Source organism: Moschus berezovskii, chromosome 3 (genome assembly GCF_049115385.1).
Source record: "Moschus berezovskii isolate FMDL1 chromosome 3, NW_MosBer_1.0, whole genome shotgun sequence".
NCBI lineage: Eukaryota > Metazoa > Chordata > Mammalia > Artiodactyla > Moschidae > Moschus > Moschus berezovskii.
In genome coordinates, this window is record NC_142462.1 from 5,677,955 (window position 1) to 5,704,581 (window position 26,627).

At 43.0% G+C, this 26,627-nt stretch overlaps 1 pseudogene; it reads left to right on the forward strand.

Moving 5' to 3' along the window:
- Positions 1 to 10,116: 10,116 nt before the first annotated feature.
- Positions 10,117 to 25,592, forward strand: LOC129552830 (RNA polymerase II subunit A C-terminal domain phosphatase SSU72 like protein 2-like; annotated as a pseudogene).
- The last annotated feature ends 1,035 nt before the right edge of the window (positions 25,593 to 26,627 follow it).

Genomic DNA, 26,627 nt, shown 5'->3' on the forward strand with positions numbered 1-26,627 from the left:
TTCAAATTTATTATATGTAATTTTTAGTGTATGAAATTTTATAAGTGTTTAGTTTGTGAAGTTTTAGATGTACCATCATCTATAAGATTGGGGCAATATTTTACTTACTCATAGAGTTGTGAGGATTGAACAAACTTAAATGTATGAAGCATTGAGCAATGCTCAACATACAGTATTTTGTGAATATTAACTGTTACTTTTTAATTTACATGGTTGCAAAATTTTGTTAAACATTATATATAATTACGCTTTTTCCTTTTTAGGTATAAGTATTTTTATTGAAAAATTTTACACACAATTTGTAACTGGGTGAATAGTATTCTGTCATATGTGACTGTATCTATATATGACTATGTGTGTATGTGTGGGTGATTCAACCTGCAATTTTCCAGCTATATATTTTTGGTTTTGCAACGAGTTGACTCACTGGAAAAGGTTCTGATGCTGGGAAAGGTTGGGGGCGGGAGGAGAAGGGGACGACGGAGAATGAGATGGCTGGATGGCATCACCGACTCTGTGGACATGAGTTTGAGTGAACTCCGGGAGTTGGTGATGGACAGGGAGGCCTGGCGTGCTGTGATTCATGGGGTCGCGCGGAGAGTCGGACACGACTGAGCGACTGAACTGAACTGAACTGTTAGTACATTTTGGTTTGCAATATGAGAAAACATTATCTGTTTTGGAACTGGGTGCTTAGTGTAGAAATCTAGAGATGGAGTTGTTCAATCAGTGATTAGGAACAATGTGTGTGTTTATACATATATGCGTGTGCATATGCACACAAATACATACACAATGAATATATATACTTTCAATAGGTCTCATTCCAATTTTTACTCCAAAGATTTTTAAGTTTCTGCTTTATTTCAGTTTGTCAAGACGGTGTCTTATTCTTTATCTTACTAATTTTACACTGTTTTTCTTTTTGTTCCTATCTGAGATTGGCCATTTTCCCATGTGCTTGTTTACTCTATCATATTCTTATAAAATGTGAATCACCAGATTATGCCATTTGCCTATTTATCTATTTTCATCATTTCATGGTTTCTAGATACAGCAAGTTCTACTTTCAAAGGTCTAATAATGTCTTAACTTCCTTTTATAATCTTTCTATGTTATCCCTTTACTTTCTTCATTATGAAAGTGCTATTGGAGAAATTTAGAAATCATTGATATGTGAAAATGTGCAAAAATAACCATACAGTTCAAAAATAACAATATGCTAATTTTATTGAATAATCCAAAATTTTATTTTCTTTGCATATTTGAGTTTTATACATTATTTTTATTCATTGCTAATATACTATGTGGTGGGTATTGCTCGAGCTAATCAGCAGCTGGTTCCTTGCTGGGCATCTGGGAATCTGCATTCCCCAGTGAACCAGTGAAGTTGCTCTGTCGTGTCCGACTCTTTGCGACCCCATGGACTGTAGCCTACCAGGCATCCATGGAATTTTCCAGGCAAGAGTACTGGAGTGGGTTGCCATTTCCTTCTCCAGGGGATCTTCCCGACCCAGGGATTAAAACCAGGTCTCCTGCATTGCAGGCAGATGCTTTACCTCCTGAGCCACCAGGGAAATTTGTCTAATTTCATAAAATTTATCTATAAATCTCACCGTTTATTGCAAAGTATTTTATCACATACTTTCAAAACGTGGTGCTGAGGTAGTCTCTTGAGAGTCCCTTGCACAGCAAGGAGATCAAACCTGTTAATCCTAAAAAAAATCAATCCTGAATTTGTTGAAAGGACTGATGCTGAAGCTCCAATACTTTGGTTACCTGATGTGAACAGCTGATTCATTGAAAAAGACCCTGATGCTGGGAAAGATTGAAGGCAGAAAGGGAAGAGGGTGACAGAGGATGAGATGGCTAGATGGCATCACTGACATAATGAACATGAACTTTGGCAATCTCTGGCCGATAGTGAGGCAGAGGGAGTGCTGGTGTGCTGAAGTCTATGGGATCACAAACATTCAGAAATGACTGGGACACTGAACAACAATTTTATTACATAGATGTACTATCATTACTTTCAGTTCATTTCAGTCACTCAGTTGTGTCCGACTCTTTGCGCACGCCAGGCCTCCCTGTCCATCACCAAATCCCGGAGTTCACTCAAACTCATGTCCATTGAGTCGGTGATGCCATCCAGCCATCTCATGTCATCCCCTTCTCCTCCCGCCCCCAATCTTTCCCAGCATCAGAGTCTTTTCCAGTGATTCAACTCTTCACATGAGGTGGCCAAAGTATTGGAGTTTCAGCTTTAGCATCATTACTTTATGCTTGTTTAAATATTCTTTTTTCCACAATTTTTGCTTTTGAAAATAATGAGAATCCCCTCCTTTTTGGATTTTCTTCCCATATGTAGATATTGTTCATGTGTCTAGTAAGTTCCATTGTTAAATATGTTTAAAAATATATTTGGTAAAATTTTAGAGTACTTTCAAGGCTTTTGAAACATAAGGCAGATGTGCCTGTTAATATATTATAAATGTGTCTAATTTCATAAAAAGTATCTGCAAAGTTGTTTATTGCAAAGTATTTTATCACATACTTTCAAAATTTGGTGTTTGGGAAGACTCTTGAGAGTCTCTTGGACAGCAATGAGATCAATCCAATGAATCCTAAAGGAACTGTGTTCTACTGAGATAGTTCTTTGGTATGTCTTTCTTGTTCTTAAATGTTTTCATGTGGTAGTTAGTAAAGAAGCATGTATTGTCTAGAAGTTTCTTTATTGTGTTCCTAATTTACCCTTTTTCTTTTTCAACATTTTACTATACCATCTGGAGTTTTTAGAGGTATCCTTGTTTCCTACTTATTACCTATATAACAATTAATGAGCTGATCCTGCTTTCCCCTCTTTCCATTTTAGCTGAATTCTTTCTGCATTTTTAGTACATGTGATTATTAACACACCATTATTCCACCAGAAGACCTAATTCCCCTTCCTGTCTCTGCTTTCTTTCCTCCCTTTTCCATGAAGCACTACTATGTTACAGATACCATTCTGGTCCTAGATATTTTCAAGTCCTTCTCTGTAATTTTCCAGGTCCTAAGTTCGTCAGCATTTTTGGTGATTTGTTCTGCTTTTCTTTTCTTTGGTAATTTTTCTGCTTTTCCCCCATGGTCCTCTCTGCTGGTCCAGATTCTCTCATCACCCCTTCCCTGCTCTTCACACTCAAAAGCTTGGTGCTGGTGGAAGCTGCATGGAATTTGGAATTTGGTTTACAGGTTTCGTAATCTCGCTTTTCTGGTGATGCTGAAGGTGTATCTCCTGTGTGCTTTTAATTACTCATGTGTGGGAAGATTTACTATCGGGCAGTTGCCATTTTCCTACAGATCTGAAAGTTCAGTAAATACCAAATTATTTGTTTAGTAATGTCCTCTCTACTGTCTAGATTGCTCCCTGATTTTCCAGCTCTGATAATTTTAGTCTCTGCTGTTGTTTTGATTTGCTTTCTGGGAGTTTCTTAGACTTCCCTGCAAATTCCTTTCTTTTAGTCAGCTCAGGAGGCTGTAACAAAAATACCATAGACTGGGTGGCTTAAACAACAAACTCAATTTCTCACTGTTGTGGAAGCTGGTGTCCAAGATAATGATGCCAGCAAATCTGGTATTTGATGATCAGTCTCCTCATGGTTTGCAGACAGTTATCTTATTGCTGTGTCCTCATATGGCAAAGAGAGAGAGAGAGAGAAAGGAGGCTCTGGTCTCCTTTTTCGTATAACGACACAATCCTATCATGGAAAACTCCCTCCCAAAGACCCATCTCCGAGGACCACCACATTGGGTCTTAAGGTTTCAAGCTATGAATATTAGGAGGACATAAACATTCAGTCCACAGTATCCTTCATTTGAGTTCTTTTTTAAGCTATCATATTTCCAACTTTAAATAGTTTTGCCTTATTGTTTTAAATTTTTTTCACAGTATTATGTTCTTTCATGTTTCTAGTACATTTTTTGTATCTCTCTGAAAGTAATTATAACTTTCTGGAAGTTTCTCCCTGATCCCCAAGTTGTGATTATTTTTCCATTTTTCTATTTTAGTCTCTAGCCATTAAATCCTGGCCCAACCAGGATCGTTTCTTGCCTGGATTAAATCAATTTCCTCTGTATCAATCAGGGTCTAACAGGACAATCATAGCTATTTGAAGCAATTCAAATACAGGGACTTTTTGTATTACATAAGCAATACAGAAAATTGCTTATGCATCCATGGCTGAGGTGGTGAATGGGATTGTGGGGAAATGTCAACAAAAAATACAATAACTGGGCTGGAGGTACAAATGGTGAGTTGATGCTCCAGACTCCAAAGCCAGAGTATCCCAGAAAACCTAGAATTATGAAGAGTCTGAAACGGTGGATTTTGGCTGCCTGGAAGAGACAAAAAGGGAGAGGCAGACCTAGCTTCTCCCTTGACCTGTCTCCCATCTTTGCTGGAGCCTTTTCTGACTAACTGGAAAGAAGCATCAAAGTTGAGTGTACTGAAATCCTGAGGAATTGCAAAGCCCAGGCATCCCTGTCTTCCCTCTTCAGACAGAGAGCAGAACAGTGTCAGGGAACCAACAGTAATTAAAAAGCAAAAACAATAGAATATTACTCAGCTATAAAAAGTATCACATTCAAGTTAGTTCTAATGAGGTGGATGAACCTGGAGCCTATTATACAGAGTGAAGTAAGGCAGAAAAAGAAAGACAAATACAAAGATGGTACTGACGATCCTACATGCAGGGCAACAAAGGAGGCACAGATGTAAAGAACAGAATTTTGGACTCACTGGGGAAAGGTGAGGGTGGGATGATTTGAAAGAATGGCATTGAAACAAGTATATTACCATATGTAAAACAGATGTCCAGTGCAAGTTCAATGCATGAAGCAGGGCACCCAAAGTTGGTGTTCTGTGACAACCCAGAGGGATAGGATAGGAAGGGAGGTGGCAGAGAGTTTCAGGACAGGAGGGGACACATGTATACCTGTTGCCAATTCATGTTGATGTATGGCCAAAAAGAAAAAAAAAATCAAAATATTGTAAAGTAGTTATCCTCAAATTAAAATAAATAATTTCAGAAAAGCAAAAGCAAAGCAATAACAATGAACCTGAGGAAGGCAAAGAAATGATTTCAGGAGTTACCACATTATTAGATTCAAATGTCCTGTTTTCAACAAAAATATAATAAAGCATACAAAGAAACATGAAAATATGGTTCATTCAAAGGAAAAAAATAAATCAATTGACATTGTTCCTGAAAAAATCCTGATGGCATATCTATTTAGGTAAAATCTTTAAAACAGTTATTAAAACATGCTCAACGAACTAAAGAAAGATAAGAGAAAGTCAAATAATGTATGAGCAAAATGGAAATATCATTGAAGAGACAGAAAACTTAAAAATAAATGAAAAACAAATTCTACAGCTGAAAAATACAATAACTGAAATTAGAAATCGCTAGAGGGATTCGAAGACAAATTTGAACAGACAGAAGAAATAAGCCAATAAATGTAAAGACAAGATAAAATTTATCAAGTCAGGGTAACAGAAGGAAGGAATATTGAAGAAAAGTGAGCTAACTTGAAGGAACTGCAGGATATTATCAAGGGGACCCACGTGTGTTATGAGACTCTCAGAGAAGAGAATAAAGAGTAGAGAGCATATCTGAAGAAATAATGCAAGACAACTTTCAAAATTTTATGAAAAACATTAATATCAATAGCCAAGAAGCTCAACAAACTCCATGCAAGATAAATCAAAAGGCCCATTGGGACAAATTATAATCAAAATATCAAAAGCCAGACACAAAAAGAAAATCTTGAAGACAATAAGAGAAGTGAATCATCAATTCAAGTGGTCCTTGATAACAGCAGATTTCTTATAATAAATTTTGGAGGCTGGATACCAGGGACTTGTATAATCAAAGTTCCAAATGGAATAAAAAAAAAAAAAAGTTTGTCAACTAAGGACTTGATATCTGGCAAAAGTGTCCTTCATAATTAAGGGAGAAATTAAAACATTTCCATATAAACCAAAACTGAGTGAGTTGGCCACTAGACCTGCCTTGTAAGAAATGTGCAAGAGTCCTGCAAAGTGAAATGAAAAGTCACTAAATAGCAACTCAAAGTTGCATTGGAAATAAATACCTCAAATAGGCAGATAAATAAGAAATATTATTGTAACAATGGTTCTTAACCAGACTTTTTGTTTTCTACAGGATTTAAGAGACCAGCATCTTTAAAGAGAAAAAAAAAAAAAGTGTCTATTAATGAAAGCTAGCATTGTAACTTTGGTTTGCAACTTCAAATCTTGTTTTCTATAGATACATAATTTAAGAAACTAATGCATTTAAAATAATTATTAGTTTATGGTTTTGGGCACACTGTGTATGAAGATACATTTTTTTGACATTGATAACTGAGAGGGGCAGGGATGAGTTATAAAGAAGAAGAGTTCTTTGTGTTATTGAAGTTAATGTGATATAAATTTAAAGAGTCAGGGATGTGAAATATAATTCCATGGTAAGCATAAAGAAAATATCTGCATAATATACATATAATTGAGAATGAATTTAAACATTTCAATGCAAAGAAATCAACTAAACATAAAATAAGACAGTGATGTAGGAAATGAGAGCCAAATAAAGCAAAGAAAAAGCTGAAAGGCATATAGAAAGCAATAGAAAAATGACAAATGTCACTTCATATCCATAATTACTAAATGTAACTGAATTATACTTTCCAATCAAAAGAAAAAGTTTGGCAGAATGGATGAAAACACATGGTCTCATTGTAAGTTGTATACCTAAAACTCACTTTAGATTCAATGACACAAAAAATTGAAAATGAAAGAATGGAACATCAGTAAAGTTAGTAGGATACAAAGTCAATACACAAAATCAGTTGCATTTCTATGTACTAACAATCAACAGTCTGAAAGGATATTACAAAACAATTTCATTTACAATAGTATCAAAAGTAATAAAATACTTAGGAATTAACCAAGAGGTGAAAAATTTTTACAATGAATACTATGAAACATTTCTGAAAGTATTAAAAAAAAACTGAAAAAATAGAAATATATTTCTTGTTCATGGATTGAAAGACTTAATATTGTAAATATGTCAATACTATCAATGTGACCTATGTGTTCGATGCTGCTACTGCTAAGTCACTTCAGTCGTGTCCGACTCTGTGCGACCCCATAGACGGCAGCCCATCAGGCTCCCCCATCCCTGGGATTCTCCAGGCAAGAAGACTGGAGTGGGTTAGCCATTTCCTTCTCCAATGCATGAAAGGGAAAAGTGAAAGTGAAGTCACTCAGTCCTGTCTGACTCTTCTTGACCCCATAGACTGCAGTCTACCAGGCTCCTCTGTCCATGGAATTTTCCAGGAAAGAACACTGAAGTGGGGTGAAGGGGCTGCTAGGGAGGTTAAAAAACTCAAAGTCTGTGGTCAGAACTCAGTTGACTTAAGCTCTGCCCCAGACACCTCCAGAGGGCCCTCCATTACTTAGTTATCTCCTTGCCTTGCCACTGATTTGGCTGTTGAGCACACACCATCTCCCTGCACCTGCAATTAGAAATGGTCCAGGGCCAGAGAGATCTCTGCTATCTAGACTTTGACATCTGGATCCCTAGTGCTGGCAGTGAGGGTTTAAGCAGGTTTCAGCAGATGGTCTAAGAGAGGACTTCAATTGCAGAGATTGGGAACAGACCAGTCTCAGGGCAAGCAGAAAAGTGTCTGGGGCAGATCTCCACCACAAGTATAAAATCAATACCTTTTCTCTCTCAACACATGCTCAGGCCCCAGTTAGGACACACATATTACCAAGTGTTCAGCAAACCTGAACCAGGACTCAGAGAGATCTCCAAACTGCTGATATGGAAGCCTGAGCATTCTCTACCACCCAAACCAGAGACGGTTTGAGGTAGGAGCCCTGGAGCAGGCTTGAGAGCAGGAAGCCACAGGGTCAAGTCATCAGCAAGGGGAGAAGTCTCCTAAGAGGGATTAACTGAGAAACCCCTAGGAATATAAAAAAGAAGATCAGGAAACGGTTGCCTGAGCCTCTGGAGAGTCAGAGGGAGACAGGAAAGGGGATGTTAGAACTCTGGGGCAGGGGGAGTGGGGTAGAGGGGTGGACAGCCAGGGAGTGACTGGGCAAGGTTGTTAAGACTCAAATCCGGGTCTTTGGAAAAGAAGCTTTCAGGAAAGGGCGGGGAAACTGCACTGGAAGCCCCAGTGGCTTCACAGGGAATGGATGGGGGATTCTGAGGCCCAAGGAGGTTTTAGGAAGATGATGGGGTCTGGGGGCATGGGTGCTCTCCATCAGGAGAATGCTGAGACCCTGGGTGCCTACACTGGTGGCAAAGGGACATCTTTGACAAAAATTAACAGTGACTTGCAGGGGAAAAGGTGTCTCTGACCTTGATGTCAGAGATCCAGGAGGCTGCAAGGGTGGATGCTGAGGCCGAGGGTGGGGATGTGGAGGGATTTCTAATGGAGTGTAAAGGCCTCGTGTTGATCTCTGATTGGTACATGCTAGGTACTGCAACTGCTCTGAGGAGTGGAAAAGGTAGGTTGAGCCCAGATAGTTCTGGCCCTAAAGATTTCAGTAAGCAGGGTTTCTCTGACCAATTATGTGGAAGCCCATGGAGGCCCCGAGAGCCGGTGCCGAGGAGGGGTTTTCTACTCTAATGGAGAACAACTGGACCTGTTGTGGGAAGGGACAACTGACCATGATGTTGGGGTCCTATGAAGCTGAAATACTGAATGAAGATGTTGGGATCCTGGAAGGCTCTGAGGGCAGATTCTGAGGCCTGATGCAACGTTAAGTGATCTGTGAGAGAAGCTAGAACCCTGGTTGGCTTTTGAAGGCAGAGGTTGAGTGAAGGGTGGGATTTGAGAGGCAAGTCTCTGATGTAAGGGGCTAGGCGCCAATAGGGTCTGCAAGGGCAGAGGCTGGCAGAAAGATCTCTGATGGAGGATTATATGTCCAAGCAATTCCTCCTTGGTGTCTGGTCCCCTGGGAAGCTCTGAGAGAAGATACTGGGGGTTAGAAGTGTCTGATGGGGAAGATGTTGAGGCCCACAAAGGATAGTCTCTAAAGAGAATACTGGGATCACAAAAAAGGAGACATTCTCTTAAAATAAAGGATGTCTTTAAGGACAGATTCTAGGAATGAAAGCAGTCTTTAAAAGTGAATGCTGAAGTGGACCTCTGAATAGAAATGCTGGCCCAGAAGGGTTTCGGAGGGAAGATGCTAGAGCCAAGGTGTGGTGGGAGACCCATGGGATGTGGAGGAGTGGTCTGTGACATGGAGGCCAAGCACAAATAGCGTTTTACAGGGTCTAGACTCCTTGATAGCTCTAAGGGCAGTCTGTGTGTGTGTGCGTGTGGAGGGTTGTTCTGAAATAAGATGCTAGAGAAGGTTAAATGAAACCAAATGGACCCTCCCTGAGGTTTGCCCCCTCTTGGAAGCTGCGAGGACAAATTCTGAGGAACAAAGGGTGAATGAACAAAGATTCTGAGGATAGGTCTTTAATGACATAAACGGGTAGGAAGCTTTGACCAGGAATGTCGATCCCGTTTAAGTCTCCATTGCTGACTGGGGGAAGTTCCAATCTGCCATGCCAGACGCAGGACAAGGCCTGGTCCCTGATTAGGAGTGCTGGCTGAGTCTCTAATAGCAGATTCTGGAGATATGTGCCTAAAGGTAGGATGTTGGAGCCCGAGGAACTGGGCTGGTCCCAGATGGGGGATATCGGCCCCGCCCAAAATGTACCCCCCACTTCTCTTCAACGATCCCTCCGATCCCTCCGTCGGAGTCATCACCACCCGCCCCGACATTAGCTTGGCCCAGCACCGGCCCAACACCATCCAATCCCGAAACCTCTGCCCCGGACAACACGCTGAGAAAGGCCGTTTGTTACCAATGCCGGTTCCCCGGGTCGCGCCGCCGCCAACTTCTCTAGAAGCCGAAGCCAAGCCCGGGGGCCAGCCTCCTCCTCCTTCTCCTCCCGGCCGCCTGGGCCGCCTAAAATAGCCGCCGCCTACTTCTCCTCCCAGGGAGGTAGTGATTCTCCTCGTTCCTGCCACCTCCTTCACCTCCGCCACCGCCGACACAAGATGCCGGCCGCGGAGCCCGAGGCCAGAACAAAACATTGCCCCCCCCCACCCCCCGCCCAGAAACCCGGATGTAGGCAGGCCGCTCCCACTAATGAATCATGTATGCTGGTCCCCATCTGTAACTCACTCGAAGGGGAATAGCACCATCTTGTGGCTACTCTGGCAGTAACTGCTAAGTCGCTTCAGTCGTGTCCAACTCTGCGACCCCATAGACAGCAGCCCCACCAGACTCCTCTGTCCCTGGGATTCTCCAGGCAAGAATACTGTAGTGGGTTGCCATTTCCTTCTCCAATGCATGAAAGTGAAAAGTGAAAGTGAAGTCGCTTAGTCGTGCCCGACTCTTAGCTACCCCATGGACTGCACCCTACCAGGCTCCTCCGTCCATGGGATTTTCCAGGCAAGAGTACTGGGGTGGGTTGCCATTGCCTTCTCCAGTTACTAGGCAAACAGGTAAAACGACGTAGAGGGCACGCCCGTGAAACGTTAATAATGAATATATTGTTGCAGCCAGGCTGCCATGGAAACCCAGAAAGGCCACCAAAGACACACTTCCTGATCGTGAATTATGCATAAGGCTGGGTGGCTGGTTGACTAATACCTCGCAACCAGAAAGCCAACGTTAAAACATGGAAGGCACACCCCAATGCTTATGAATAATGAATAATCTTGCTGTAGCCTGGAAGCCAAGGAGAGTGAGGCCACATCTCATGAATAATGCATAAGGTGGAAAGGACAAGAGACAGGTCCGCCCACTGATGCATCTAATACCCTGTAAACAGGGATATAGGGCTAACACAAGAAAACACTCTCACCTGGCTCATGAATAATGAATAGTGATACTGCAGCAGGCCAACCTGGAAACTCAGAGAGGTCAAGGAAAGTCCCACCCAGTTACTCATTAATTATGCATAAGGCTGGATTGACAGAAATACTCCAGACAGCCCTGCCCAGCAAGTAAGGATTATGGTAGTCCAGCCAAGGCAACACGGTCACCACTTCCTGTTCATGAATAATGAAAGATGCTGCAGAGTCGCAGAGGAAACCCAGGGGAAAGTGGAGCTGCCTCCTCCCCACTGTTAACTAACTGCACGTGAACCAGAGCTGCTTTGATCCACCCAAATCCAGGTTTACTACCTGCATTTGTCAGTTGACTCAGTTTCTACAACCGTAAGATGGGGGCAGTAGTAGAACCCACCTACATCATAAAGGCAAAATGTGTCACTATGAAAACCAGGGAGTATAAACTATGAAATGAACTCAGAGTAGTGCTGGCACAGAGCACTGTTACATTTTAAAAGTATTATATATTAATATAAAGGTAACATGTAAATATAATATTTTGTATTGATATAAAATTAGTTATTGGTGAGGGTATACCCAGACACCAGATAAACCCCAAACTAGGGGTATTATCTAAAAAATAATGCCTTGAGACACCCTTCCAGATTTACTATATAAAGCAGAGCACTAAGGACTGATGCTAAAGCTGAAACTCCAATACTTTGGCCACCTCATGCGACGAGCTGACTCACTGGAAAAGACTCTGATGCTGGGAAGGATTGGGGGCAGGAGGAGAAGGGGACGACAGAGAATGAGATGGTTGGATGGCATCACCAACTTGATGGACATGAGTTTGAGTGAACTGCGGGATTTGGTGATGGACAGGGAGGCCTGGCATGCTGTGATTCATGGGGTCGCAAAGAGTTGGACACGACTGAGTGACTGAACTGAACTGAAGGCCACCAATATTCGTTCAATAGGTAGCACAGGCTACCAGGTCACCAGAGATACAACTGTATATCAAAGCCCCAGGCACATGATAAACACACACTACATTTCTATTTAGTAATAATAGATCACATTAACCGATCGCCTGCTATATGGTGGTTCCTTTGGTGAGTCCTTTCCATATGTTGGGCCACTTGTCTCAGGAATGCAGAGCAGGGAATCAGTTCCTTCCGGTCTCAGGTCAAAGGAGACCTCCTGAGTTCTCAAATCCTCACAAAAATCACTTCCACCCATCGATGACTAGCTTTGTGACCTGGGACCAGACACTTCTATGGGCCACTGTTTCCCCACCCATAAAATGAGAACAATAGTAACCTGCCTTGTGATGAAGTTTAAATGAATAAACACGGAGAAAGGGCTCAGAACAGTGCCTGGCCACCTGGTGCTATATGACTAACAGTAGTACAAGTACCAGTGAATTGGGTGGCTGGGAGAGAGACATTATGGTATTTAAGACTACAGACTCTTGAACTAGACTAACTGGATTTCAATCCTGGCTCAGTCACTCACTAACTGTAAGTAACTTTAGGCAAATTACTTAGCCTCCTGGTGTCCTACTTTCCCCATCTATAAAGTGGGACGATAATAACCTACCTCCCAGGGTTGTTCTTGGAGAAGGCAATGGCAACCCACCGCAGTACTCTTGTCTGGAAAATCCCATGGACAGAGGAGCCTGGTAGGCTGCAGTCTGTGGGATCGTGAAGAATCAGACAGGACTGAGCGACTTCACTTTCACTTTTCACTTTCACGCATTGGAGAAGGAAATGGCAACCCACTCCAGTGTTCTTGCCTGGAGAATCCCAGGGACGGAGGATCCTGGTGGGCTGCTATCTATGGGATCGCACAGAGTCGGACACGACTAAAGTGATTTAACAGCAGCAGCAGCAGCAGGGTTGTTGTGGGGATTAAATGGTCTAATAAAGCTAAATGAGTGCAAACTAACCTGATCACCATTATGCTCAGACTCATTTTTTCAAGATCACAGATTTGCCAAAGATCACACAGCTGGGATCGATGTGACTTGAATCTAGAGTGTTTGTTGATAATCTGGAATTCAGTCAGTTCAGTCACTCAGTCTTGTCCCACTCTTTGCGACCCCATGAATCAAAGCATGCCAGGCCTCCCTGTCCATCACCAACTCCCGGAGTTCACTCAAACTCATGTGCATCGAGCCGGTGATGCCATCCAGCCATCTCATTCTCTATCGTCCCCTTCTCCTCCTGCCCCCAATCCCTCCCAGCATCAGAGTCTTTTCAATGAGTCAACTCGTCGCATGAGGTGGCCAAAGCATTGGAGTTTCAGCTTTAGCATCAGTCCTTCCAAATAATACCCAGGACTGATCTCCTTTAGAATGGAATGTTTGGATCTCCTTGCAGTCCAAGGGACTCTCAAGAGTCTTTTCAAACACCACAGTTCAAAAGTACCAATTCTTCAGCGATCAGGTTTCTTCACAGTCCAACTCTCACATCCATACATGACCACTGGAAAAACCATAGCCTTGACTAGACGGACCTTTGTTGGCAAAGTAATGTTTCTGTTTTTTAATATGCTATCAGGTTTGTCATAACTTACCGTCCAAGGAGTAAGCGTCTTTTAATTTCATGGCTGCAATCAGCATCTGCAGTGATTTTGGAGCCCCCAAAAATAACACTGTTTCCCCATCTATTTCCCATGAAGTGATGGGACCAGATGCCATGATCTTACTTTTCTGAATGTTGAGCTTCAAGCCAACTTTTTCACTCTCCTCTTTCACTTTCATCATGAGGCTTTCTAGTTCCTCTTCACTTTCTGCCATAAGGGTGGTGTCATTTCCATATCTGAGGTTATTGATATTTCTCCCAGCAATCTTGATTCCAGCTTGTGTTTCTTCCAGCCCGGCGTTTCTCATGATGTACTCTGCATAGAAGTTAAATAAGCAGGTGAAAAGATACAACTTTGACATACTCCTTTTCCTATTTGGAACCAGTTGGGCAGCAAAGAATGAACAATGCGCCAGGTCTCATCCCTTCGCGAGACACAAAACTTAAATCCTGAAACCTCTAAGGAAATGCTAACAGCAGATCATACCTATGAAGCCCTAAAAGCTATGCCCCTCATGAATTATGCAAAAAGCCCCTAGGCAAGCCACAGAAAATTTGGGCCACTACTCACCTTTTTACGCTTTATCAGTGTGATCTAAATTTGCCCGGCAGACTTCATTGCGCCCCTTTCAGCACTCCCCTTAAGCACAATGAACCACTCCTTTGTGAATAATTCACAAGCTGATACTTCCAATGAATCAGGTGCGAAAAGGGTCAAAATGGTCTTCCTCAACAGCCCATCTCCTCATGCATAGCGAATAAAACCATGGCAAAGGAAAGCCTGTGACACTCTATGCCCTCAGGAATAGCCTAGCATGCTAGGCTCCAGCGTCCCTTCTACAGCCTGGGCTGGGAGCTCCTCTTCCTAAAACAACATGTGGGCCCCAATGTGTCTGGTCTCTCAGGCTTTAATACCCAAGACATCATAAAAGACGAGGAGGTCACAAAGGCCATTGGATACTTCCACATGCCATGTCAGTCCTGCCTGTTCCCACCATCACCAGGACCTTTCCTGAATCAGTTCAGTTCAGTCGCTCAGTTGTGTCTGACTCTTTGCGACACCATGAATCATAGCACGGCAGGCCTCCCTGTCCATCACCAACTCCCGGAGTTCACTCAAACTCATGTCCATTGAGTCGGTGATGCCATCCAGCCATTTCATTCTCTGTTGTCCCCTTCTCCTCCTGTCCCCAATCCCTCCCAGCATCAGTCTTTTCCAGTGAGTCCTGAATCAAGTCCTCCCCAAATTCTGCCTTGAGTTCAGGAACCTCAAACTTTGCCTCTCCCCTTGGGAAGCACGCAGAATCCTACCTCATGGACAAGAGTATTCATACACGGATCCTAAGGGTCCCCCCAAACATCCCCCTAAACCCAGTCTCTAAGGGGTATAAACCCTGTCTCCGAAGGACGCTTGGAAAACAGACTTCAAAATCCCACCCTGGAATCCCTAATGTCACTTGCGTCCCCTCAAAAACAGCCACCTCTAAATGCCACACCGGGCTCAGAGCTCCCAAATATGCCGCTTCGAGGATCCCCGAAATTGAGCCCCCTCCTTTGAATGCTGTTCAGGAAACTGAGGAGACCGTGAACACGCTCACCCCCTCTGCCAGGCGGAAGCCTCGCCTTCCTGCTGGAGATGAGCCAAAGCCACGGGGCAACAGAAGAGCAGATCACCTCAGTCGTAGAAAAAGAGCCAGAATTTTATGTGTTCGATGCAGTCCGTTTCAAAATCCCAATGATGTTTTTTGTGGAAATAGAAAAGCCCATCCTTAAATCTCAAGGGACCCTGAATAACCAAAACAATCTTTAAAAAAGAATAAAACTAAAGAACTCATACTCCCTGATTTCCAAACTTACTACAAAATCACAGTCACCAAAACAGTGTGGCAATAAATACAAAATGAACAAACAAAAAACCCATTGTGGTATTGGTACAAAGACAGACATAAAGACCAATGGAATAGAATTAAGTCCAGAAGTAAGATGTAGAATTTAAGGTCAAATAACTTTTGGCAAGGATGCCAAGACTAATTAGTGGGGAAAGGGCAATCTTTTCAACAAATGGTGCTGGAAGAATTGGATATCCACATGTAAAAGTATGAACTTGGACACTTAGCACCATATACAAAAATTAACTCAAAATGAATCAAAGGCCTAAATGTAAAACCTAGACCAATAAAACTTTCAGAAGACAACATAGGACAAAAATTTCAGAACATTGGATTTTGCAATGATTTCTTAGGTATGGTACCAGAAGCACAGGTAACAAAAGGAAAAATAGGCACATTGAATTTATTAAAAAATTTAAAACTTCACCATAAAAGACACTATCAACAGTGTAAAGAAACAATCCACCAAATGGAAGACAATATTTGCAAATTAGATATCAGGTAAGCAAATCATGTTCAGAATATATAGAGAACACTTTTGTAGAACACCTGCTTCTGGGTTGGGCTTTTGTACATAGCAGAGCAGCTCTCTCGCTGCTATCTGTTGAAAGACAGCCCTTGACACAAGGCTTTGAAGGAGAAAAAAAATTGGGGGAAAAAATTAAAAATAAAGAAAAGTTAAAAAAGAAAGAATATATAGAAATTTCTAGAACTCAAAAACAAAAACAAAAAACAAACAAACAACTGATTCAAAAACAGGCCAAGGGATTGGATAGACATTTCTCCAAAGAAGGTATACAAATGGCCAATAAGCACATGGCAAGATGTTCAACAACACTATATATTAGGGAAATAGAAATCAAGCTACAGTGAATTGTCACCTCATACTCATTATCAACAACATGGAGCAACAGACAGGTTCCAAATAGGAAAAGGAGTATGTCAAGGCTGCATATTGTCACCCTTCTCATTTAACTTATATGCAGAGTACATCATGAGAAACGCTGGGCTGTAGGAAGCACAAACTAGAATCAACATTCAGTTCAGTTCAGTTCAGTCGCTCAGTCGTGTCCGACTCTCCGCGACCCCATGAATCACAGCACACCAGGCCTCCCTGTCCATCACCAACTCCCGGAGTTCACTCAAACTCATGTCCACAGAGTCGGTGATGCCATCCAGCCATCTCATTCTCCGTCGTCCCCTTCTCCTCCCGCCCCCAACCTTTCCCAGCATCAGAGTCTTTTCCAGTGAGTCAACTCGTCGTATGAGGTGGCCAAAGTATTGCAGTTTCAGCTTTAGCATCAGTCCCTCCAATGAACATCCAGGATTGATCTCCTCCAGAATGGACTGGTTGGATCTCCTTGCAGTATAAGGGACTCTCAAGAGTCTTCTCCAACACCACAGTTCAAAAGCATCGATTCTTCGGCGGTCAGCCTTCTTCACAGTCCAACTCTCACATCCATACATGACCACGGGAAAAACCATTGTCTTGACTAGACGGACCTTGGTTGGCAAAGTAATGTCTCTGCTTTTTAATATACTATCAAGGTTGGTCATAACTTTCCTTCCAAGGAGCAAGCGTCTTTTAATTTCATGGCTGCAATCAGCATCTGCAGTGATTTTGGAGCCCAAAAAAATAAAGTCTGACACTGTTTCCACTGTTTTTCCATCTATTTCCCATGAAGTGATGGGACCAGATGCCATGATCTTTGTTTTCTGAATGTTGAGCTTCAAGCCAACCTTTTCACTCTCCTCTTTCACTTTCATCAAGAGGCTTTTGAGTTCCTCTTCACTTTCTGCCATAAGGGTAGTGTCATCTGCATATCTGAGGTTATTGATATTTCTCCCGGCAATCTTGATTCCAGCTTGTGCTTCTTCCAGCCCAGCGTTCCTCATGATGTACTCTGCATATAAGTTAAATAAGCAAGGTGACAATAGACAACCTTGACGTACACATTTTCCTATTTGGAACCAGTCTGTTGTTCCATGTCCAGTTCTAACAGTTGCTTCCTGACCTGCATACAGGTTTCTCAAGAGGCAGGTCAGGTGGTCTGGGATTCCCATCTCTTTCAGAATGTTCCACAGTTTATTGTGATCCACACAGTCAAAGGCTTTGGCATAGTCAATAAAGCAGAAATAGAAGTTTTTCTGAAACTCTCTTGCTTTCTCCATGATCCAGCGGATGTTGGCAATTTGATCTCTGGTGCCTCTGCCTTTTCTAAAACCTGCTTGAAGATCTGGGAGTTCACGGTTTACATACTGCTGTAGCCTGGCTTGGAGAATTTTGAGCATGACTTTACTAGCGTGTGAGATGAGTGCAATTGGGCGGTAGTTTGAGCATTCTTTGGCATTGCCTTTCTTTGGGATTGGAATGAAGACTGACCTCTTCCAGTCCTGTGGCCACTGCTGAGTTTTCCAAATCTGCTGGCATATTGAGTGCAGCACTTTCACAGCATCATCTTTCAAGACTTGAAATAGCTCAACTGGAATTCCATCACCTCCACTAGCTTTGTTCGTAGTGATGCTTTCTAAGGCCCACTTGACTTCACATTCCAAGATGTCTGGCTCTAGCTCAGTGATCACGTTATCGTGACTATCTTGGTCGTGAAGATCTTTTTTGTACAGTTCTTCTGTGTATTCCTGCCACCTCTTTTTAATATCTTCTGCTTCTGTTAGGTCCATACCATTTCTGTCCTTTGTCGAGCCCATCTTTGCATGAAATGTTCCCTTGGAATCTCTAATTTTCTTGAAGAGATCTCTTGTTTTTCCTATTCTGTTGTTTTCCTCTATTTCTTTGCATTGATCACTGAGGAAGGCTTTCTTATCTCTCCTTGCTATTCTTTGGAACTCTGCATTCAGATGCTTATATCTTTCCTTTTCTCCTTTGCTTTTCGCCTCTCTTCTTTTCACAGCTATTTGTAAGGCCTCCTCAGACAGCCATTTCGCTCTTTTGCATTTCTTTTCCATGGGGATGGTCTTGGTCCCTGTCTCCTGTACAATGTCACGAACCTCCGTCCAGAGTTCATCAGGCACTCTATCTATCAGATCTAGTCCCTTAAATCTATTTCTCACTTCCACTGTATAATCATAAGGGATTTGATTGCGGTCATATCTGAATGGTCTAGTGGTTTTCCCTACTTTCTTCAATTTAAGTCTGAACTTCGCAATAAGGAGTTCATGATCTGAGCCACAGTCAGCTCCTGGTCTTGTTTTCGCTAACTGTATACAGCTTCTCCATCTTTGGTTGCAAAGAATATAATCAATCTGATTTCGGTGTTGACCATCTGGTGATGTCCATGTGTAGAGTCTTCTCTTGTGTTGTTGGAAGAGGGTGTTTGCTATGACCAGTGCATTCTCTTGACAAAACTCTATTAGCCTTTGCCCTGCTTCATTCCGTGCTCCAAGGCCAAATTTGCCAGTTACTCCAGGTGTTTCTTGACTTCATACTTTTGCATTCCAGTCCCCTATAATGAAAAGGACATCTTTTTTGGGTGTTAGTTCTAAAAGGTCTTGTAGGTCTTCATAGAACCGATTAACTTCGGCTTCTTCAGCATTACTCGTTGGGGCATAGGCCTGGATTACTGTAATACTGAATGGTTTGCCTTGGAAACGAACAGAAATCATCCTGTCATTTTTAAGATTGCATCCAAGTACTGCATTTCGGATTCTTTTGTTGACCATGATGGCTACTCCATTTCTTCTAAGGGATTCCTGCCCACAGTAGTAGATATAATGGTCGTCTGAGTTAAATTCACCCATTCCAGTCCATTTTAATTCACTGATTCCTAGAATGTCAACGTTCACTCTTGCCATCTCCTGTTTGACCACTTCCAATTTGCCTTGATTCATGGACCTAACATTCCAGGTTCCTATGCAATACTGCTCTTTACAGCACCAGACCTTGCTTCTATCACTGGTCACGTCCACAACTGGGTTCTGGTTTTGCTTTTGCTCCATCCCTTTATTCCTTCTATAGTTATTTCTCCACTGAGCTCCAGTAGCATACTGGGCACCTACTGACCTGGGGAATTCCTCATTCAGTATCCTATCATTTTGCACTTTGTTACTGTTCATGGGGTTCTCAAGGCAAGTATACTGAAGTGGTTTGCCATTCCCTTCTCCAGAGGACCACATTCGGCTGTGGTCCATGTGATCAGATTGGCTAGTTTCCTGTGATTATGATATCAGTCTGTCCGCCCTCTGGTGCCCCCTAGCAATACCTACCGTCTTATTTGGGTTTCTCTTACCTCGGTAGTGGAAAATCTCTTCACAGCCGCTCCAGCAAAGTGCAGCCGCTGTACCTTACCTTGGGTGAGGGGTATCTCCTCGAGGCCGCCCCTCCTGACCTTGAACGCGGAGTAGCTCCTCTCGGCCCTCCTGCGCCCGCGCAGCCACCGCCTGTTGGACGTGGGGTAGCTCCTCTCGGCCGCCGGCCCTGGCCTCAGGCGTGGGGTAGCTCCTCACGGCCGCACCTCTTTGTGTGGCTCGTTGCGCCGGGGCCGGCGTCTCTCGCGTCGCGTCTGCGCCGCCGGGGCCGGCGTCTCTCGCGTCGCGTCTGCGCCGCCGGGGCCGGCGTCTCTCGCGTCGCGTCTGCGCCGCCGGGGCCGGCGTCTCTCGCGTCGCGTCTGCGCCGCCGGGGCCGGCGTCTCTCGCGTCGCGTCTGCGCCGCTGGGGCCGGCGTCTCTCGCGTCGCGTCTGCGCCACCGGAATCAACATTACTGGGAGAAATATCAATAATCTCAGATATGCAGATGACACCACCCTTATGGCAGAAAGTGAAGAGGAACTCAAAAGCCTCTTGATGAAAGTGAAAGAGGAGAGTGAAAAGGTTGGCTTGAAGCTCAACATTCAGAAAACAAAGATCATGGCATCTGGTCCCATCACTTCATGGGAAATAGATGAAAAAACAGTGGAAACTGTGTCAGACTTTAATTTTTGGGCTCCAAAATCACTGCAGATGCTGATTGCAGCCATGAAATTAAAAGACGCTTGCTCCTTGGAAGGAAAGTTATGACCAACCTAGACACTATATTAAAAAACAGAGACATTACTTTGCCAACCAAGGTCCGTCTATTCAAGGCTATGGTTTTTTCCCTGGTCATGTATGGATGTGAGAGTTGGACTGTGAAGAAAGCTGATCGCTGAAGAATTGATGCTTTTGAACTGTGGTGTTGGAGAAGACTCTTGAGAGTCCCTTGGACTGCAAGGAGATCCAAACAGTTCATTCTAAAGGAGATCAGTCCTGAGTGTTCATTGGAAGGACTGATGCTAAAGCTGAAACTGCAATACTTTGGCCACCTCATGCGACGAGTTGACTCACTGGAAAAGACTCTGATGCTGGGAGGGATTGGGGGCAGGAGGGGAAGGGGACGACAGAGAATGAGATGGCTGGATGGCATCACCGACTCGATGGACATGAGTTTCAGTGAACTCCGGGAGTTGGTGATGGACAGGGAAGCCTGGCGTACTGTGATTCATGGGGTCGCAAAGAGTCGGACACGACTGAGTGACTGAACTGAACTGAACTGAATAATCAAATAAATATAAACAGGTCTTTTTTGAGTAAATATCTCAATTAGTAAGGAAAGCTAACCAACCAAATAGTCCCCAAGGTGTGTCAAGTCTTCCAGTCAATGGTGCTTGGGTGGGAGGAGGGGTCTCTGAATCACAGCCATTCAGAGTCACCAGAGGGGCATCTGCCATCCTCACAGGCCTTCAGCAGCCTCCTAGGGGTGCTCACCAGCTGCTTCAAGCTGGCCTGAGAACTTGGAAGAAACTGCTACCTTCTGCCCTGTGACCACCCTTCCCTGCAGGGGAGTCTGGAGACCTGGCCTGTGCTGGCTTCTGGAGTGAAGGCAGCCTGGAGCAGCAATCTCCACTGTCCTGCCTTTGGTTGTCCTGACACAGACCTATTTTGTATGTTTTAGTTTTAACTGGAGTTCTAGACTTAACTCCCTGATACACTGGACAAACTAGTATATGGCTACTGACTTCCTCACTTCAATTCTAACCACTCAGGTGAACTCTATCTAAAGATCATGAAATCTATGAAATATAGGACTTCATAAGAGCTCCTTTTGGATTCCTGTTTTCCAGGAGGCAAACAGAGGGTCAGAGTAGGTGGATGGTTTTGAAAAGAGAGGAAGCTTAATTTAAAAACAAAAATTCAAGAACAAGCCCCTGATTTGAGAATTACAGCAAGTGGGGTGAATCTAAAAGTTCCTGTGCTTATGTTAGTTATCCATCTTGCTCCTGGATCAGTAAGGAGACCAGAGACTCCATCTGGGGCAATAAACCATCAGTCACTTTTAGAGAAATCATTGCCAGTTCCACACTTTGCATAAATTTAATGTTTTCAGTTCTACAGTGTAACTTGCTAAAGATGTACATAGATGGATTTCAAACAGATTCCAAATTCTGTGCAAAGCACGTCTTATACTTACAGATGTGGAGAAATAATCAAGTGCACAAAATTCTTGCAAAAAAAATAGTGTCCTAACTCTTGTTGCATAAAGCCCAAGTGACTACCCAAATGAAGATAGAAAGGAAATAGGGAAACCCTGAAAACGATTTCACACACACTCACTGAACTTTCTCTATACCAGAGTGGGGAGGCTGAACAGGTTCCCTCTTTTTCTTTGTTTATTGTTGTTTTTTTAATTCCAAATTCTCTTTTCAAGAAAGGCTGCTGTTTTCTAATTTTGTTAGTACTCAAACATCTTTTATTATTGCCAGTTGACTTTCCAGGACAAAAAAGAGATGGTATCCTCCAAAGCCTGAAATTTGCTATTCTGTCGCAGGCTGCTATTCTGATTCATAGAAAGAGAAACACCAGCTCAGGAGAAGGGAGAGAGCCAGTGTTCATATGTCAATAAGATTTGTGCCTCTTTGAAAAATAACAACTGTCCCTTCACATTATAAAAATCTCAAGCTCAGTGGGAAAATTTTGTAAAATGAAACAGAAAAATATATACTTTTGAGTCTCCTGTTTAGAGATTGCAGATTACTGCCTCATTGCTAAGACACAAGGATTTTCATTCCAATTTTTGCAAATTTAAATCATTCTTCAGTTCGTTTTGTGCCATGATGTTTTTAAAACCATGTAGTTGTTCTCATACTGATAGATCTATCTAGTCTAAAGTTTGCTAAGGACAGGTTGGTGCACATCATTTCCTCAGTACAATTTATAGTATGGTGCTTTAACGGAGAAGGCAATGGCAAGCCACTCCAGTACTCTTGCCTAGAAAATCCCATGGATTGAGGAGCCTGGTAGGCTTCAGTCCATGGGGTCGCTAAGAGTCAGACACGACTGAGTGACTTTACTTTCAATTTTCACTTTCACACATTGGAGAAGGAAATTGCAACCCACTCCAGTGTTCTTGCCTGGAGAATCCCAGGGAAGGGGGAGCCTGGTGGGCTTCCGTCTATGGGGTCACACAGAGTCGGACACGACTGAAGTACTTAGCAGCAGCAGTAGACATTTAATAGGGGCTAAACAAGGAGCCCCTATTTGTCAGAACTGTGGGAAATTCTATAAGAGATGGGCATACAAGACCACCTGGTCTGCCTCTTGAGAAATTTGTATGTAGATCAGGGAGCGACAGTTAGAACTGGAACAACAGACTGGTTCCAAATAGGTAAAGGTTGTATATTGTCACCCTGCTTATTTAACTTATATGCAGAGTACATCATGAGAAACGCTGGGCTGGAGGATGCACAGGATGGAATCAAGATTGCCAGGAGAAATATCAACCTCAGATATGCAGATGAAACTACCCTTATGGCAGAAAGTGAAGAAGAACTAAAGAGCCTCTTGATGAAATTGAAAGAGGAGAGTGAAAAAGCTGGCCTAAAGCTCAACATTCAGAAAACTAAGATCATGTTATCCGGTCCCATCACTTCATGGCAAATAGATGGGGAAACAGTGGCTAACTTTAATTTTCTGTGCTCCAAAATCACTGCAAATAGTGATTGCAGCCATGAAATTAAAAGACACTTACTCCTTGGAAGGAAAGTTATGACCAACCTAGACAGCATATTCAAAAGCAGAAACATTACTTTGTCGACAAAGGTCTGTTTAGTCAAGGTTATGGTTTTTCCAGTGGTCATGCATGTATGTGAGAATTGGACTGTAAAGAAAGCTGAACTCCGAAGAATTGATGCTTTTGAACTGTGGTGTTGGAGAAGAATCTTTAGTGTCCCTTGAACTGCAAGGAGATGCAACCAGTCCACCTTAACGGAGACAAGTCCTGGGTGTTCTTTGGAAGGACTGATGTTGAGCTGAAACTCCAATACTTTGGCCACCTGATGTGAAGAGCTGACTCATTTGAAAAGTCTCTGATGCTGGGAAAGATTGAGGGCAGGGGGAGAAGGAATGACAGAGGATGAGATTGTTGAATGGCATCACGGACTCGATGGACATGGGTTCGGGTGGACTCTGGGAGATGTTGATGGACAGGGAGGCCTGGTGTGCTTCAGTTCATGTGGTCACAAAGGTTCAGACGTGACTGAATGACTGAACTGAACTGCAACAAGGAGCAGCTGCTATAAGTATTGCTGAAATGCAATCTTTTCCTATTCTGTAGCCTGGTTCTTTGACATAGTGGGCTGATGAAAAACTCTGATGCCTGCTAGAAGTTCCCACAGGGCATCATTCTGTGTCTGACTTGCCTGCAGCATTTTGCTTATAGGTGCCACACCTTCCAAGATGCAAGGTGTCATTAACAGTCTTCCCTGAAGGGCTAATAAAAAGGTGTGTGACCTGGACAATGGTAAATGTGCCCCCTCAAAGTGCCCATTCTCAGAAGGGTCCTGTGCTTGTTTTCATGCTCTGCTGCAGCCATCTTGAAAGTCTTTAAAATTTATCTCTCACTCACAGAGGTAGAGAATGAACTTATGGTTGCTAGGGGTAAGGATGGGGCAGAAGGAATAGTTAGGGAGCTTGATATGGACATGTATACACTAGAGTTTCCCAGGTAGCCCTAGTTGTAAAGAAGCTGCCTGCCAATGTAGGAGATGCAAGAGACGTGTGTTTGATCCCTAGGTTGGGAAGCTCTCCTGGAGAAGGAAGTGGCAACCCACTGCAGTATTCTTGCTTGAAAAATTCCATGGACAGTGGAGCTTGGCAGGCTACAGTTTATGGGGCCACAAGGAGTTGGATGTAACTGAGCACATAAACATGGCATGCTGCTATATTTAAAATGGATAAACAACAAGGACTTACTGTATGACACATGGAACTCTGCTCAATGTTATATGGGAGCTGAGATGGGAAGGGAGTGTGGATGGGAATGGATGCATGTATATGTATGACCAAGTCCCTTCACTGTTCATCTGAAATTATCACAACATCAGCTATACCTCAATACAAAATAAAAGTGGCAAAAAATAATAAATTTTATACTGAAAAAGCAAAACAAAAACCCAGTCACTCAAGATTTAACGCAATCACCAATCAAAAATTCTCCATCCACCATGGGGAGGTGATTTCATGTAAACAGAGTTTGTTCATTGACACTAACTCTATTGGAAAAGCTGGACTCAGACTATAATTTTCCAGGCTTCAGAGTTCCCCCTTAAAGCCTACTTGTCTGGCTGGAGTCCCAAGTGGCTTCCATCATGCCCCCATCCTAGCTCAGGGTGGCTGTGGCCTGTGGTCTGTATGAGCAACATGAACAGGAACATGGAAGCTCAAGCATCCTAAGAAGAAAAGGTTTAGCATCAAGTCTTTCAGAGCTGGATCCCCAGTCAGGCTCCCGGGAGTGGCATGCAATTGCCCTGTGGTCTATGATTTTTTTCCACCACATATTAGCAGATGCACAAAGAAGTTCTCTGCAAAGACCAAGAATGTTATAAAAACAATGGCATCTTACATATTGTGTGGGGGGGGGAGGGGAGAAATGAGAGAATAAAGTCTTGCCAAGAAATATTTCAAGCGTGCAAAGATCACTTTTATGTCATTTTCACATGTCAGGAGAGCATCTACATTAGTGTGGCAGAAAATCTGTGGGCCTGAGAGCAGGAGACCTGTCAGCCTGTGCACATGATCAACGTGGACATGGCATATACCCGGGAAAATGCCAGCTTTGGGTCTCTGATCATCTGTGAGCTCTGACGTCTCCAGTAGGTGGAAAGCAAAGAAGGCAGTCTGACTGAGCTGCTCTTGGCAGTAGGGAAGAAAGCAGGAAGGAGCTTTCTGCACACCTTATGCTTCCATTGAAGATCTTGGCTAATTTGAATTCCTTCTTGGTCAATCCCCCACCCCTAAAGGAAGGAAGAGAAAGAGACACGCTTTTCATGGAAAAGAGAACATGGACAGATACCAGGAGGCATAAAACCCTTCTGATAATGGCGATGATGTTCCAGGCACTTTCCATGGAAGAAACAATTCAGTGCTCACTTTTTCCATAAGTAAGTCACCATCAGGGAACTCCATTTCCAGATAAGCCCACCATGACTGATCCAGTCTCTTCCCTTCACCTTGGTCACATTATATGACACCAGTTTGTGTAACAGTCTTAAAGAGTTTTGTGAGAACTCTTCATTATGACATCCCTTCCACATCGGGTGGCCCTGCACAGTATGACTCATAGCTTCATTGAGTTACACAAACAGCTTCTTTAAGGCAAGGTTGTGATCCATGACCCATCCCAAGACAGGCAGATCATAGAGAAGAGTTCTGACAAAACTGTGGTCCAGTGGAGAAGGAAATGGCAACCCATTCCACTATTCTTGCTTAAAGAACCTATGGAAAGTACGAAAAGGCAAAAAGACATGACACCAAAATATGAGTCCCTCAGGTTTAAAGGTGTCCAATATGCTACTGAGGAAGGCCTGAAGACAATTACTAATAGCTCAAGTTAGAATGAAGTGACTGGGCCAAAGCAGAAATGATAGTCAGCTGTGGATATGTCTGGCGGTACAAGTAAATTCTATTGTAAAGAACAGGAAACGGGAATGTTAGATCCATGAATCAAGGTAAACGGGACACTGTCAAGCAGGAGATGGCTAGAGTGATGATTCACATATTAGGAATCAGTGAAATGGATGGGAATGGGAAAATATAATTCTGATCGTTATTATATCTATTATGGTGAAGCAAAAGTAATTATGGCGGTGCAAACGTAATTGCAGTTCAAAGGAATTGCAGTTGGTAATAGTAATTGCTATTGGTACAAAAGTAACAGAGATTCAAATTTTCTTTTGTGCCAAATTGCACCAAATTGTGGCTTTGAACCTCAATAACTTTTGTACC